This window comes from Lethenteron reissneri, chromosome 23, assembly GCF_015708825.2.
Source record: "Lethenteron reissneri isolate LAM-NWPU_2019-01 chromosome 23, ASM1570882v1, whole genome shotgun sequence".
Classification (NCBI taxonomy): domain Eukaryota; kingdom Metazoa; phylum Chordata; class Hyperoartia; order Petromyzontiformes; family Petromyzontidae; genus Lethenteron; species Lethenteron reissneri.
Window position 1 is genome coordinate 19,066,353 of NC_083801.1, and position 18,601 is coordinate 19,084,953.

Sequence of the window (18,601 nt, forward strand, 5' to 3'; positions counted from 1 at the left end):
ATACAGCCCTTCGTCAAGCCACTAATGTATGAAGGCATTCTCATACTTCTCCAACACACAAAGTGCGAACCAGTGCTCAGGTTAGAGAAAGCTGATCATGGTAAACTTGTGCATAATAGCAAACTAGTTATTTAATAATAAATCCGTAGCCCATGATTATTTTGTTTTTCACTGCATAAGACGGCTCGATATATAAGTGCAATCATAACTGCAAATTTTCCATGACCGAAATATATATGGCAATGAACTGTAAATGGGTGTACAATCAACATTTTTAAATGGGCAATTACTATACAATACCAAGCTGAGAACTGTATATCTGTATTGACAAGACTGCAACTCATGAAAATTTACAAAAAAAAATACCCAAATGTTTGTTCCCTCAGATCCTCTTTGAATACCATTTCATCAGTGTCTTGTGGCAGCATAATTCTAACAACCCATAGCCATTGTGATGTTTCACTGCAGTGATTATGAGGCCTCAAATATTGAGAATAACAATATCATACATCATATCAGACACTGAAAGCATAAACCTATTTGTTGTCAACATACTATAATCATACATTGCATTGATACGTGACTCAGGCCTTTTTAACCAAAATGTGTGGCTTATCTGCATGCAAACATTCAATATAGTCCATGGAAAGCTGAAAAACTATACATATCAGATGTTTTAAACAATGAGTGCAGTAATGCAGTAATTGCATTGTGAAAGGTTGTGTGCAAACGACAAGGCTATGTGAATAATTGCATTGTCTGCAATAAAATATTTGATATTTAAAGGTTGAATGTATTCCGACAATTGTGTCCTTACACAATAATGCACGTTTCTTTCAAATAAACAAACTGGGTAAGCCAGTCCATTAAGTGGTTTTGCCCGCAATGTTAACATTTAATAATTCCGATTATACATGCAAGAAAGTCTCACAATGTAGGAGATTTCTGCATTGGAATGTTTTTACAATTCCATTTTAAGGAGTGCTTTTAAAACTTAACGGACACTGTAGAACAAGAAAATATTAGCTGAAATCACAAAAAAATGTATATATCATTCAAAATAAGTACATTTTATTTATTTCATTTGTATTGTAATATTTTAAAAATTACATTTGAAAAAAAAAAACAATGACTTTGCTGTATTTAAATGTGCCTGTCTCAGAAATGAATAGGCATTGCAGCGACGATTGACAGGTGTATGCTCGTGAATGTATCCAATAGAAGCAATAAAATGCTAGCACTTATCTCGAAGCTGGAACCATGAGACAAACAAATTGACGCTTGTAATCCTCCTGCGCACTAATAATTACGAGGAGAAAATACATGCTTGTTGGTTTAATGTAATGTTAGAAATGAAAGAAACCACCGCATTTGTTGCAACATTTTCCAAGTGATTTTACAGGAATCATATAAATCACAGCAATCCGCCACAGTGGACACGAGATGCATGAGATATATGTGCAACATAAGAGTTCATTTTTAAACAGTGCGAGATAGCCTACAGTCCGGACATTAAAAGGAATGCTTTTGCAGCCTGTGTGAGCAGGAGAAGCAAAGAAGTGATCTAAATGCATACAATTGTAGAGGAGTAAAATGGGGACGTGACGTCAGGTGTGCCGTTCAGGGCGATGACGTCACGTCTCCTAGGGTACTTAAGGGAGACCCCGTGACGTAAGCGGGGTCACTGTGGGAACGGGTAGAGTAAGCAGGGTGAAGAGGGAACCAGGGGTAGAGAGAGGGATCGAATAGGGAGTCTGGGGAGAAGCCGGTGGTAGCCGTAGAGGTGCTTCTCTCTCCGCTCGGTGGAGTCGGCAGAGTCCCCGATCCGACACGAGAGAGAGAGACCGGAGCTAGCCGGCAGGGACCCGGACTCAGAGTAGGACCCCTAGCCCCTGGGAGTTGTGTACCCTGTGTATTATTGATAAGCTTTAACAAACCCTAGCGAAAGCCCTTAACTTACCTCCGTCTCCGAGTACGTCCGTCAGGAATTTCTCTACACAATCATGGGAGACTGTATCATACAGCAAACCCTCTCTGGAGTGAAGGGCTTGTAAGGGAGAATAGGGGGCATATAGTATTTAGCCAGTACTGCACGGCACCTCTTTGTCAAACCTCCAATACATCACAAAGCATTTCCTCCACTCATGTCCACTGTCACTGCTGTAATCTCCTGTAAGTTTGGACTGCCGTATGGAATGAAGCCGGCTGATGGAAAATGCATTTTAGTTTTTTTGTCAGTGCCTTGTACGTTATCCTGATAACATGTCCTTCTCACTTACAAAGCCTGAATTTTATATTCTCACTGACCCTTCGTTCCCCTTTCCTTCCTCTGATGCTTTGGCTCGAGACTCTATCTGCATTGAATTCTGAGAATCCATCACTAACTTACATTCACAATTTTTTTTTTCATTTTTGTTGGCCATCATGTTTCACAGTTATCCTGGCGTACAATCAGTATCGCTTTCACTGGTGATGTCTTGTTGGCTTTCAGATTAAAATGTTATTCTTTCCCATTTTTGTTTAGAGTAAGTACAACATCATCCCATTCAATTTGTAATAAACGCAACATTTGGCCTGCATTTCAGGACTGTGCACCTTTATAATATATTCCCATATGTTTTAGTTTAAAGCCTGAATGCTGCTTGCAGTAGAACCAATATTTTAAATATGGATTGGCAGATAATGCTTACTCAGGAATGCTAATGCTCACGTGAGCCGATCCTGGGAAATGAGTGTAAAATTATTATGATGAAGAAGTAGCTTTTTGGCTAACCATCGAACAAAGATGGTCACTGCATCGCAAACTTTCAGATGCGCTTATGTGGCCGTCTGGAACGCTCTTACTTACAATATTAGGAAGCTTTGCAGTTTTAATCATCTAGATTGAAAACTCATTTCTTTCGGACTGCTTTTTGTGTTCAGTTTGTTGCCCTTTCCCTGCACCTCCGATTAGCACGGTTGGCTATATACAGTGTGAAAGAAGTTCAATATACGTCTGCATCTGAGCAGAAGTTTTTAAAGATTAGCTGACCAGGAAGCACTGCATTGTCACGTAGTGAACTATTTTAGTTACTAAATTTGTGATAGGTGCTCTTGATGGCCTCAGTATATATATCACTTAAATGTAGTGGTAATGTATCATAAACGATGCTCATTAAACCAGTTAACCATGTCATGTTGCCCTGTTCCAATCACATTTGCCACTTCCTATTATCATTGTATCACACCACTACTCACACTTGTGCTGTATGTAATCACCATAAAAACTTTAATACATATATAAACTAAAAACAAAAGTGGGATATGGGAAGGACACAACTCTAACAAGTATGAAATATTGAATGGTGATGGAATGGGAGCTAAATTAGTTGAACGCACACGAGAGAACAATAACCCTGGATATGGAGTGACGAGATCTGTCAATAAAACGGATTGAAGCAAGACCTTAAGGGATGGTGACGGCTTCGGGAAACCTTCATCCAACAGTGGATGGATTGTGGATGATACTCATAATGACGACTTTTGATGAGTGACTCTTCATAGCATATGAATACAGCCTGGATTTATTTGTAATTTAATTTGTTCAAGGTGTTTTTCATGTTTTCATCTGCATATATGGTATGTATGAAAACGTGCATATTAAATAGCTTGCTTATTTTATTATTAAAATTAAACATGTCTTTATCTGAATGAATAGAAACCACAATACACAATTTCCTTCGTGCCATTGGCCTTATATAGTTCGTATAACAAGCATCATATATTTCAATAACCTACGTTCTGAGAAAGCTTATAGTATTTTCTATTAAAACATTCCAAATTAATAAAAACCATATGCAGTGTATGCTCAAATAACAATATTCTGTTAGCATATTGAGTGTTTTGAATTCGTATCCTTATAACAAATGAATTGTCAACTACCCAGTGTATTAATAACCAATACACACCACGTCACTTCCATACACAAACAAATGTATTGCAGTGCACCAAAAACACTGCTATTCATTCTATCAACCAATAGCCAAGAAGGCCCTCGGTTTTATTTTACTCAAACATGAGAAATGCCTTAATGACAGATTTGCTTCTGGGGCGCCAACTAAAGCTTGCCTACCAGTCGTGCTGATTGCTTTGTCAGCAATACACGGGCTACATAATGCATCAGGGGATGCAGCTCGGCTCTCAGTCACCAAATTAGGAACTGGATGTGGACCGAGCTCCAATGGTGCAGAGAAACCTCCAGTGGAGTGTTAAATATCTGAATGGTCTATCATCAGCCAGACGATTGACTGTTGAAAGATTTAACCAGTTCCACCTCTTTTCTGCACTGCTTCATGACATTTAATGCTTCGTGTGCTGGCAAAAACTTGGCACTTAAAGTGCGCATATATGTTTGAAAAATGAAGTTTCTACGTATGTTTTCCTTCACTCTTTTTTTTACGGGTTTGTAAATCAAAAATATCGTTGCTGTTTAACGATTTGTCACTGCACAGCCCATAGAATATAAATTCACGTGTTATATTCATTATAGCTGTTGTGCAGTATTGTTGATTTTTAAGTCTGCTTTTCCTATAATTTACGACTAAAGTTTCATGTTTTAAAACAGTTATCCCAAATATTTTGGGAGCAGGGCGATTTTTTGTAATTATGTATTTGGCTTGGTTTTATGATGAATGCAAGTCATTAAATGCTTGAACAAACTAATGCAATGCACCTATAACATATTGCATATCAGTTAATATTGTAATGCTTAAATAATGAACAAGTTAACTTCTTTCAGTACCAATATATTTTACATGTGACGGACTTTACATTAATAGCAATACATAACGTATGACTGCACATAATCCATTTACAATGTACGCACCCTAAACCAACCCTTGTCAGAATTAGCAACAACATAAATTCACGTTGTTTCAAGTAGAGTCCAGTGAAGTACTGTATTATACCACACGATCAATAATACTTCACAACCCTTTGTAAATCTACTGCTGGATGGTGGCCTACCTGTGCTGTTTCAGTTTTAGGGATTGCTTCATCATAATTCACCATGCTGCTCAAAGTGGGTTTAAGGGAGGAACCAAGACTTCAGATGTCACTCATCACAAACATCACTTATGATTGTGCATACACATAAGGTCGCCAGGTTATCCCGGTAGTATACTAACCATTATCACAATGCCGCAGTATTAATATTTGTATTGTTTTTACATGAAGGTGTGTGTTAATAGAGAGACTTTCCATTGCATACAAGGCGAGGGACTGTGAACATACACCCTCCGTTTGCACTATTTGCCTGAAACAAGATATATAATGTGCAACTGTAATTGTGATCTTTCACGTGACACTTTCTTGGCTGTTATATAAACCTCATCAACTCTCCCACACATCTCTCTCTGTAGCGACCAGGTGGAAAACGAAGTACTGTATGGTGATGAACACTACACATCCATAAAACAGTATGTTGTTCACTTCAGAAAGTCTATGGAAAAGTCAGCATCTTTGTTTATCAGAAATGGCTGAGACTAAAATAATCCGGGGCTGATTCAGGGAGAATTTGTTACCACACTTTTGCAGATTTTCTGGAGTTAGCCAGAAATTGTGCCAACGTAAACCCACCAAATTTCGTGTCATCTTCCACAGGAGGTGAATTACTTGGTTCATTGTTTAACTGTTTTGCACGGGAATGAAATAAATCTAGACCTTTCGGCTGACCCTGGCCCATAATTGAAATATTTCGGATTTTAAATGTCGAGTTGTATGCATCGACTTCACTATATCCGTGCTAAATTGACCTTTTCAGCCCTTCTACATCACTAAATGCACATCAGTTTGGATTCCCCACCGATGTCAAAGAAAGCTTATGTACAGTATTCTCCATGTTAAATGCAGTGACATGTTATGGCCTGATGTACAGTATATCTGCTTCATAGTAGGGACCCTTTGTGCTGTAGTTTTTAAATGACAGGAAGCCTGGGCAAGAGAACTAAAGCACATGATGTAACATCGATTCATTGCGAATGACAATGCAGGCCTTTGAGTTTTCCATGAGAAGCCGAGCTCGTTAAACCCAAATATGAAATGAATGCTTTCACAAAACATTTACAAACATACGCAAAAGATCTTATCACATAAACCTGGCATGGCGCAGCACACGCCGAATACATAGAGCTCTCGTAAAAAAACATAAGGGCTTACAATTCATGAAGTTTAAAATATAAATTAGTTTTTTTTTAATGGGCGCAATGAAATAGTTTTGAAAGTTAAAGAATGAGTGGCATGAAGAGCAGTGGAGGGACCCAAAATGCTAAAGTTTATTTTTATATATGTTGTTCTAATGCAGTGCAATATATGAAAATAAAATTACATAAAACACATTCTTGTGCACAAGGAAGAAGAGCGTTTATATCTTGTTAAAAGCATATACATATGAAGTCAATCCTGTCTTGTACTTGGGGTGTGTACAACATCAAACCTTTTCAAACATTCGAAATAAATGATCCCTATCCGCATGGTATGCTACTCGTGGTGGCGGTATACAAAGACATGTTTTACAAAACACAACATATTAGACACAAAAAAACAATGGCCGTTACCACCCATGAACTGCATGACGGAAAACCTCATTATTGTTGTGAATGCTTAGATAACGTTCAAATAGACATTGCATCATGAATGGTGGAAAACATAATTTTCTGGAGGGGAGCGTGGGAGGGGGGGAGGAACAAGAGGGTCGGGTGCAGAGAGCAAGCAGATCACCAGCTCGTCGATGTCCGTCATCCAACCAACATCGACAGCGGAGACTTTGCTTCTTTGGACGACGTTGCCCGGCCCGGCCGGGTGCCTCGTGCCAGATCGTGCCAGATCCCTGCAGGACTGGCAGACCACCACGGCTGTCCATGATAGAGGGTTCCCTTGGGTTAGATCGCGTAAATGTAAGTGTGTCGTCAAACCCGCCACCACCCGACACAGCCAATTAGTCAAGGTTTGTCACGTAAACAAAACATGCCAATTTGTTACTAGTTCAGCACGCAGGTGCGTTGGAGCGTGGACCCGCAGCATTTACTCGCAATTATAAACGTTGCGTTCTCGAAATCCTACGTGTTCAACTCACCACGGTTGATTTGGGCACGCACCATGGACTGTGTTCAGCGTGGCAGCTTGCTCAGGATAGGGTCGCCTGGCGGCAAAGAGACAGACAGACACAGACATGAGACAAAGAACGTGGAGACACAAGAAGACAGGCAGAGAGACGTGAAAAACGACATACAATGAAAAATGGGCAAACAGAAAGACAGAGATACAGACAGAGAAACAGACGAATATGGAGATACACACGGAGTGACATGGAGAAAGATGGAAATACATGAAGAGATACGTATTGCCCTATCAATAACGACACTACTGTCCGCTGTGAAAAACATTTCCCATATTTATGCGTGAGGGCAGTGCCTGTGTAATGGGTAAGTGTGCACATGATGAATTGTACGCAGGATCGCCGATAGAAAGTCGACCATTGGTTCTTTCAGAGACAGGGGGAGAGGCAGCCAATGTACGGGAGTGAGCCAGAGGTCGCAAACGGGTTTTGATTCCTTACCCGTACCCGTACCCGGCTGCACCAGGGTCGCAAACGGGTACCCGTACCCGTACCCGGCTGCACCAGGGTCGCAAACGGGTACCCGTACCCGGCCGTACCCGTACCCTACCCGTACCCGGCCGGGTACGGGTAGGGTACGGGTATCGGGTACCTGATTGCGACCTCTGGGATGAAGCCATGTTGCAGGCGCGGGTGGGTTGATACTAGGAATTTGAATTGTGAGAAGAGACAAGACGTTGGGAAATGAGTGACAAACAGTTACTCACCAGTGACTCACGGTCTACCCGTACCCGGCCGGGTACGGGTAGCCAGGTATCGGGTAGGGTACGGGTATCGGGTACCCGGTTGCGACCTCTGGAGTGAGCATCTCAGATGCACGTGTCGTTCTGAGCGGGCTTGTGTTGAGCAGACGAAAAAAGATCCACCGTGGTTCATCGCTGACTCTCGAGTCCTTCTCTGCATGACACTGGGTCTCACTGAAGCAAGGACACAATCCAGAGTGACATCATCAAACGCTCCCGAGTTGCATTAACCGACCCTGTAGTCTCGGTGGGATCGAGACCGGGAAGCGAGACGCATCTGACCTTAGGAACGACAGGGGATACCAGCCCGGGCCACATTTATGGGCTCTGCAACAATGGCATTACATGTTAATAGCAAAACATACGAGTATCTATATACTTACAATTTTCACACTAATTCTCAAGTTAAATAATTGTATTCTGACTTAGTACTTTATACATTCAAGTGTTAAGGACTTTGCCTCATGCACAACGTGTTTAACCAGCATACTGCAGGTCAAAGTAACCCTCGCACTGCTCAACATTTGAATTCCCTCCCATCGTCTCTCTTCCCGAATTAAAATAATCTTGATCAATTCCAGAAAAATGCACAAATTCTTAAATATTTCACCTTCAATACCGGAGTGCTTGACTTAAAGCTTTCGTGACTGCAGGGATTTATATTCTTTGGGTCTTTCGGTAAAGACACGTAGATGGTTCAAAGAAAATAACAAAAAGTTACGACGTTTCGATCACAACACAAACGATCCAGACGACTGATCGCTTGTGTTGTGATCAAAACGTCGTAGTTTATTGTTATTTTCTTTGAACCATCTACGTGACTTTACAGAAAGACCCAAAGAATTCCAGAGTGCTGTTTATTGATGGCCCCGTGGCATTTTTGACTTTTTGGGCTATGCTCAGCAAACCATGATTGGACATGAGTCACCTTGGTTTCTCCATCACTGCGGACGGACCCCAGCATAGATCACTTAAGAGAGGATGTAGAACTTCAAACCATCAATAGAAACATTTCTCCGACATCTTTTTCCATACCATACCTAAAAAGTTGCAACATTTCAGTGACGAATTGCACGATACTCATTTCCCAGTCAACCTCATGAAGAAATATTTTCCAGTGTTTTTTATTATGTCTGGGAAAATATAATTCAATGCTCATATAACGATTATTACGACTGTATAGCAGCCATAAAACTTCACCTCATCCCACCCCCATTGATATGTTATCACGATTTGGGGTCACAGATTCAAGAATCAATTCTTTATTTAATTGATTTTGTCCTGTGTGTACAGTTTAATTTGTGCGGTAGGTCTCGTATATAGCATTCTAATTATTCTGCCTTGTTCTTTAGGCATGTGAAATAATAATAAAAAATTACAGATACAATTTTGCGCATGTATCTTGAGTGCATAATTTTATATCTGTTATCGACTCAAGAATAAATTCCATTTTGTCTTGCTATTTTGTAGGATTTATATTCGTGTGAATTTATGAGACTTTACATTAGTTTATTGAATCTATTCAATAATTTATATGAGTGTTTATCAAAATAATACCATTTTTTTTATTTATAGAATCTGTACTATCAATTAAACCTGAAGAAAAGCATGCGATTGGGATTGGGTTATGCTGCTTCGCAATAAAATGTGGATCGGATACACGCGACTCAGCAACGTATTCTGGTTGTAATCTGACCCAACATAATGAGCTCCCGTCAGATCTAAATCGTACGCCTCTACAAGTAACAACGTATGTTTTCAAGAAGTAATTCAAACTGCTTTTGCGTTGTACGCAGCAAAATTCCGGCAGGGAATTTCTTCACAAGCTAGGGCGTTTAAATAAATATAGCAACATGTATTGTAAGAAAACTAACAATACATTCTTTTACAGAATTTAACAAAACCATCGAGCATGGCAGTCGGGTACTCTGAAGCACTCCCACCTCGTGCACCCTTGAGCCCTCACTCCCTTAGGGACCATGAAAAAGCCAGGCTCCAAGACACCATTATGACAGTGGCCTCCCCATCACCCCGCTCAGGGCCGACCCGCACAGAGACACTCTTTGTAGCGCGTGTGTCGTCAGTTGGCGAGGCAGTGTTAGCCGTTCAACAAAATCCCATTTATGGACTGAGTAGACTTGGTCTTGGTAGACTCAGCCAACTGCTAAAGACTCTGAAATGTCACACGTTGAGTGGCGATGAGGACGAATGTTTCTAATTGTACATTGATATAAAGAGATCTACATCAATTATTGAAATCGTGCACTGTAATTGGTACTGCTGATCGTTCTTATTATGGTATAACAATTGCCTTCCATTCGTTCACGAATATCTTTTGTTAGTTTGTTATTGAGGATAATCCGTTGCTTAATGATACATTTTCTTATTAGCATCAAATATTGCAAATGAGTGCAGTCAGAACATCCGCTTGTGTTGCTTAGTGTCAGCCTTGTGCATTGCAGCATCACTGTAGGGGAATGTGTCTTATGCAAAGAAGGAAACCGAAATCCATCACATGCTTTGAAAAATTAATCCTTCCAACACGAGAACATTCTAACACTATTAATTTGCACTTTTGACCAGGGGTCAATACGGTATTCCTCTACATCCTGATTCAACATTCTTGTTGACTTTACATATTACACTGTAGAACAATTTTTTATAGATTTTTTTGTTCCTGGGTAGTAAGTGTTATTTCCGAATTGCTTAATCCTCAAAAGAATAGAAAATGACTTATTCCCCACAAACTTTGCTTTTGTGATCAGGACAGTGATATTTAGAAATTTACCTATTTTCAATGAGAAAATGGGCGAATTTGTGTCTTTTCGTTCACATCAAGTCAGAAAAAAACAACATATGAATCAAAAGTAACATGTATTTATACTATTTCAAAACAAATGAAACAAAACAACTTCATTTGTATTCGTGTAAAACACAACCCCCACTTTTCCTGGTGCTGTTGGGACTACATTGGGTCTGGATTGGTTTTTCCACATGGGCACTCACAGTGGCTAATGGCTGTTTAAAAAAATTCGCCTTTGTGTGCCCTTAAGCGCTTGCATTTAAAAGTTTACAATGGAAAAGTGCGTTTTTTTTACTACTGTTCTACAAACACAAAAACATTTGCATATAAACAATTCCTACAAAACATATAAAATATATCCCCAGACATAATTCCATGCCAGTGTAAAATTGTATTTATAATAGTGTTCTTAACATAATAGTGTACTTAACATGTTTACTATGTAAAGTAAACAACACCAAATAATGGCAAGAAAACTATATATTTTTTCTAAGTTGAATTCTAAAATGTATTGCACTAGGATTAAATACTGTATAGTTTTTTTTTTTTCACATAAGTGAGTTTGTTATGCTATAAGTAAATGTAATATTAACTTCATGGGACTAGTATCAAAATATAAGAATAGGTTTTACCCTTTCTGGCAACAAAACGGGTGTTAAGATTTTAAAATACCAAGCTGAAACCTTTAACAAGGAATCATGTCTGCATTAACCACAATACTTGTGGTCAGAATCCAAACAAAACAACATACTATCTTGATTTGAAGCTGTCGTGACTGCAGGAATCCATACTCTTTGGTTCTTTCGGGAAAGTCACGTAGGTATAAAATAAAAAAAAACATACTCTGATAATATATGCATTGTCTTTGAAAGTGATTGGTCCACACCAGAGACAGCTTTCTTTTGAGCCTCGTCTCAAACGGTGTTAGACAAGAGGACATCAAAAAGCGTGGTTAATGCAGACATGATTCCTTGTAAAAAAGTTTCAGTTTGGTGTTTTAAAATCTTAACACCCATTTTGTTTCCAGAAAAAGGGGAAAACCCTATTATCATATTTTGGTCCTGGCAAAGGAGGTTCCATGATCATAACACCTGTTTTATTGCCAGAAAGGGTAAACCCTATTCTTATTTTGTAATTATAACTTAGTACCGCTAAATAGAATTTAACTGGTTAAGGAACCACAGCAATAAGTAACCAATAAAAACAGCGAAATTCCATGCCACCGTTTTTTAACACCGTTAGTGCTCAACCAGTAATCACAATGCATACCCAAGAGTAACCAAATGCTGTGGGAAAATCCACTTCATGGAGGCTCTTTTGTAATCCGGTAAACTTGATCGCATCTCTCACAGCCCTGTCTGCTTTTACAACGCCAATGCAATTCCCCTGACCACACACAGCAATTAACAATATAATTGCGGTACCACCAGAAAACCTCATTTAAAATTAACAATCTTCATAACCCTTGATGTAACATTCAATGCACAAACAATAATAGCAGTACATTAGAAGTAATTATGAGTTTCAGAGTTATTTTTATGTTTTGTTTGTTTAACTCTGGTGGGAGGATTTCGCAGAGTGCTGGACTCAGATCCAGAACTGTTACGAATAGCAATCCGAGATACACGCTGAGACATCACATCTCATTACTCTGTGTTTACCTCCTAAAGGGCAAGGCAAATTACCCTTTACTGATCGATTTAAAGTCACCACATTAGCCTTATTTGCAAGTGCCTTCAAAATAGAGGCCACTCAGAATCAGAACATTCATACTGGACGAATCCGATGAGCTATAAAGCTCTTTTCATAGGTGTCCAGGAGGGGCGGGTAAGAACGTTACAACAACAAACAGTAAAAAACACATGATCGGAGTGTAAAGTACAATCAGGCAAGATACTCCTGTCAAAAGAAAAGGCGAGGTGATGTCCTGCTAAACTGAGCATTGAGGCGATGTTCATGTCCCGTTTAGGGTCCTCAGCCCGTTGTGGGAACTCTATTCCGATGATGGGAGCGTGTCTATCCATACGACATCTGCTGTTGACTTCCCCATGAAGTGGTACTCGTGTTAACGATCCTGGAAACACTTTGTATTGTGAGCCACTCACTCGACCTATGAGCTACCAGGCTGGTATAATCCGTATATTCCACTTGACATGATTTATTCTCGTAATTTTACAATTAACTCGTTTATTCAAATTAATACTTTTACTCAAATCCTGCATGAAATATTTAAATGACTTTTGTAAACTGTATTCAAATGTTTGAGAGCATACGTTTCCCTTTGATAAAAAGACATATGTTATTCTATGGGGACCTCATTTGCCAGTAAAAATATGATAATTGGTTCTTTACCCTTCTATCTGGCAACAAAACTGACACCTTTTTTGCAAGGAGTCATGTTTGCATAGACCGCAATACCTGCAGTCATAATACAAACAAAAGAACATAACTCTGATAATGTGCACTGTCCTTGAAGTTGATTGGTCCACACCCGAGACAGCTTTCCTTCGAGCCTAGTCTCATATGGGTTGGACCAGATGACGCCAAAAGGCGCACAACTCAAGGACAATGCACCATCAGAGTATGAGAGCTCGGGGCAAGCATCTACACTAGATCTACACTAGATGCTTGCCCCGAGCTCTCATACTCTGATGGTGCATTGTCCTTGAGTTGTGCGCCTTTTGGCGTCATCTGGTCCAACCCATATGAGACTAGGCTCGAAGGAAAGCTGTCTCGGGTGTGGACCAATCAACTTCAAGGACAGTGCACATTATCAGAGTTATGTTCTTTTGTTTGTATTATGACTGCAGGTATTGCGGTCTATGCAAACATGACTCCTTGCAAAAAAGGTGTCAGTTTTGTTGCCAGATAGAAGGGTAAAGAACCAATTAACATATGTTATTGTTTTTTTTCCTTATCAGTGGAGAGAATTGCCATCGATAGATAATGTGGAAGGCTTTGCAGATCCCGACACTCATCGTTAAATAAATCTGGACAATTAAGCAAAACCAGACAGAACATATGAAGCTTACGGCGGAACCCCGGGGTGCCATCAGCCCCCGGCTCTCGCATAAACTGCATTGCGACGTCATTTTATGCCAATTGAATGCGAACGACACGCAATCTATTCCTCTCGACGAGCTATACACAATGCGCTAATCAAAGTTGTGTTTCTTCTGCGCATTCGTCCTCGCCGCAACGTTGGACGACACGGCAACAGAACGATCCGCGCGTTTATGTGCGCGGTGGAACGGAGTCGCTAAAAATAAATTAGTTAATTACGATTTTGACTTCTGTTTATTCGGGACCCCGGGGTCCCGCCATGAGGTTCAAATGAGAAACAATAGAAATAAGGTAGTCAAAAGGAGACTGACAAAGGATCGCATCGCTGGAGGAGGAATTGTGACATGCTTAATTCACTCTGTGGTATTAAAACAATTACAGTGATTCGCTGTGACAGCGTGACATCTATGAAAACTGCTTCGAGATAGTTCACTAATCATGTGATGCTACTCATCACATTCATCAAGCATTAGGTGGGAAAAGGGTCATTTTCATGTCCACATTTATTATTCGTAGCGCAGCTAATATTTTGACACGATTGCATTACAGTATTTACTTAACATTACCCTGGAGCTTTATAAAGATTTTTGGCTGTGCATGTGTGGTGTTTACTTCGTAAAATGTTTTTTTGGCTTCGAGCAGTGTTGTTGCAGACATTTTAAATGAGGCACATTGGTTAAGGACTAACCGAATAAAGTTTTCCCACTTAGAAATCATTGCCTGCTATATGTCCTGAAATATGACCTGAACAATTATTGGGGGTCAAGACAGTTTTCCATGCCTGGTGCTCAAATAGTTACATTTTAGTTTGGCTCACTACATGATGCATACAGGGACCCGCAGGCTCCCACTGCAATGAAGCAGGTAGATGCAATATTCGCCGTTAAATGTTATAGCTCCATATTAAACCACAGTTTATAGCTCAAATAAACGTTGCATTTGGCCCGGCTGTCGGTGAAGAGGATCCCAGCACACTATCAGCACTGTAAGATCGTAGGTACAGCAACCACCCAAGTCTGGTTGTGGCAAAGCCTGGGTCCAGTGTGGTTCCAAGTGATTGATGCATGTGGTGACATTTCAGGCATCGTGTAGCTTAATGGTATACATCCTGTGCATATTCAACTTATATCACCGATTTTTATATTCCCTTACTCACATAATGACAATGATTCTTCTGAAAAATGCTGCAACCTGTTAAGGATTTAATTTTGTAGATGGTTTATTTCAAGGTCGTAACCATGGACTCTACATTGGGGAGGACCAAATCTCAATTTGAAAACTCATTTCCTGCCATTTCCTGCCTAAAATATAAAAAAAAATCACTAACACATGGGATGGACTTTTTTTTTATTTTTTACAATGTCTAATAGTGTATTGTATTACATAGCTTTTATTTATTTATTTACCTTAGGGATCCATAAAGTACAACCATAACCACAATCATATAAACATAAATCTATGCATTGTTACATGAAGACAAGTCCAGATATTGTGGACAATGTTTAGCAATTTTTTTTTATTTACATAGTATCGTAATTATTATTTTTTAAAATATTTTTATAGCAATATATTGGGGGGGACATTTTGAGCATATTTGAATATTGGGGGGTATGTGTGTCCCCCAATATATGTTATAATTACGGCCTTGGTTTATTTATTATAATATATGCATTAAAACGTAACGGATAAAGGTGCAGCCCTGCAATAGATTGTTTACACCGCTGTTGAAGGAAAACCCTCCACAAGAGAGAACTCCCGAAAGCCCCTCTTTGATGGTATTTTGGCCTACTCTTTCATGCTGACCTCTCTAAATGCGGTGCACCAATTTTACCTACTGGTTAGAGAAAGGTCAGGGGGATTAAAAAAAAAAACTTTCCCCAGGTATCCACTGCCATGCCAGGTTAACGTTAATCAAATCAGGACCTCTATATCGCAAGTCCAGTGTACGAAATCATTATGGCATGTACGTATTTTAAATTTATTTTGGCAGCATCTCATCTTCGTGCAGTAACGCTTATTACAAAGCATTTTGTGAGCCACGTCAAAATACACAGCTGGGGGGGGGGGTATTTGCCAACACCATTTGTTTCATATGTCATATGTCACGCAACTGTGTTGTACATAACAAGTGACTTCACTGGCTGCTAACCAAACATGTCTAAGACGATTCAAAGTCTGTCATACGAGTGTAAAGTGTATTGCCCTTTTTGTTCAGGGACATCTTTATATGTCCATAAACAACAGCGCTAAAGCCTCCGTATAAATGACTAATCGTAATTCTCACAGGACCCTGGAGGCCTCTGCTGCGTTTACTTCGAGGCGTTGCTGCTCAGTCCTTTACAATAAACTGTTTACGGTAGAAGTCAGTTCCCCCAAAAAACAGCTGTACGTGTCCTTTAAAGGAATAGTACATTTTTATTATAGATTGCCATTTGAAATGACGTTACATTTTGATTGGTATTAAAATCTAGAGTTATCCTCATCCCCCTGATGCACAGCTGGATTCAATTTACATTCAAATAATTTAAGTATAATAGAGGACTGCCTAAAACTTCCTCATATCCACCTATCCAATTTCAATTCATACAAACCACCCACGGAGAATCAACGTGCAGCTCAAAAGCAATTTATTCAACTGTCCAAAAGAAAAGTATTGCATATACAGTGTTGTAAAGTTTATTTTTGAACTCTTGTCTTTGTACCATACCATTCATCAGCCCAAAATATTATAATAAATATCTCAGACTTAAACAAAATATGATTATGCATTTTACCAGCTTTTATACTGAATCGTAAACCATGTTAACCAAGAAGTTTAAATTCATGCTTGCATGATATTTGTACTGTAATAATTAGAAGACCACACACGCAGTAGAAATTGGAATTAAAACTATTTTAAAGGAACATAATTTTTCTACAAGGCCCATGTGTATCTGATCATCTCTGTGCAATGGATATTTGGAAGTTTAGGGAATAGTTATAAAAATGCCTACTTTTTACATCATCATTTTTAAATGTTATAAATATCTAAAAATAACCTCCATCAGAATAAATCATAGGATATCCCCAAAAGTTCAATATATATCATTACAACCGATACTATTTCAAATATTTTTTTTACTTATCATGGATCAAGGGAAAATTGGAAAGCAACTGCAAGAACAATGAAATACAAGAAGGTAAAGAGAAAGGCACAGCCCTGCAATCTCTTGCTCATGCCACTGCTGACAGAAGGGCTTCCACTCGAGAGAAGCTTTGGAGAGGACATCCAGGGAGTATTTGGTCTACTCTTCCACGATGGCCAGATATCTTTAAATAGGTGGGAGTACCCACACTTAACCTCACCACATGCGATCTGCCAATCGACTAAAGGTGGTGCATCTATTTACACTGTCGTGTGGACAGGATGGGCGATCGAACTTGCGACCTTTTCATTCCAAGTCCAGTGTGCTAACCATTACACTATGACAAGATAGAATGAGAAGAGTGAAATAAATATGTGCAGATAAAGTGTTGTTTTGTTAAGTTGCAAGAAATGTCTTAGCTATTGAGTACCATTGTGAAGTAACCTTTACAACCACATTCTTTGATATTCCTTGTATAAAAAAGGGTCTTCTGATGTAAATAATGGCCTGGGTCCATACCCATCATTATTGTAAAGTTTGTGTTATTAAAGGTCATGTTAAACAAGATTTAATGGCCTGGGGCTGGCCTGCATTGCTTTGTTGAAGGCAAATATTTCAGATGTAGATCAAGGGGCCTTGTTAGCAATGTCAGACGCACATTTCTCCTGACACATCAGTGTTACAGTGTTTTTATGCAATTTATTGCATGAAATATAAAACATATAAACATGACATTTGTTTTCCCATGGAAACATTGACCCGTCAACTAAAATGCGCACAAAGATGTGGTGTGTGTATATACGGGTAGAGTAATACATTTATACACGCCATATTTCATAGAGGCAACATAATATATACATGTGTAGTGGGTTCCACGGAGACACCCACTTGACTCTGGAGGCAACACGTTGATTCTAATACCACAACGGGGTAACTATATAAACGTACACGGGATAACGATATAGGTGGTAACTACCACGATTAAATTTCGATTTAAAGCTTTCGTGACTGCAGGGATTCATCTTCTTGGTTTTTTCCATTCAGACGCTGTCTTTCTGACATACCTGTTCTTCACCTGAGAATGGCTGCTTAAGTTGTGGCCAAAACGTCGTGAGAATTGTATTTTATTATGTTTTATTTTCATTATTTTATTATTTCCCTTCTACCACGATTAACTATACCACAACGGAGTAACTACAGATATGGGTCAGGTCAGTCCCTCTCGCCACCTTTTGACCCCCCTCATTATCTTATCCTGGTCACGTGCCCTCTCGGGTTCACCTAGACTGTCACGTCCTCAACTGCCCTCTCCCTGACTGTCATCAGAACCATGCCCCCTAGGGCCCTCTTCCATGCCATACATCCTCTGGTGCCGGAGAGAGGCTCCAACACGCACAGTTGCACTCTTCTCTCAGGAGCTGGCGCTAAACACTGCAGGACCCAATATACGTCATTACACATGCAATATTGCGCATGAATTAATCAGAGAACACTACTCAAGTTGCAGTCCCAAGCGTAGTGTAAACCATTACATCTTTTCTTTTTAATATATATAAAAGTAAAAAATTGTCTGTTTGTGGGTTTCTGTGTGGCTTTGCGTGTGTTCGCGCGCTTGCGAAGGATTTGGCTCTCCAACGATGGGGATTACGTTAAATAAAAATAGACAGGTACCACGCCGTAAGCCCCGCCGTGAGCAAGCACTATTCCTTTTTCA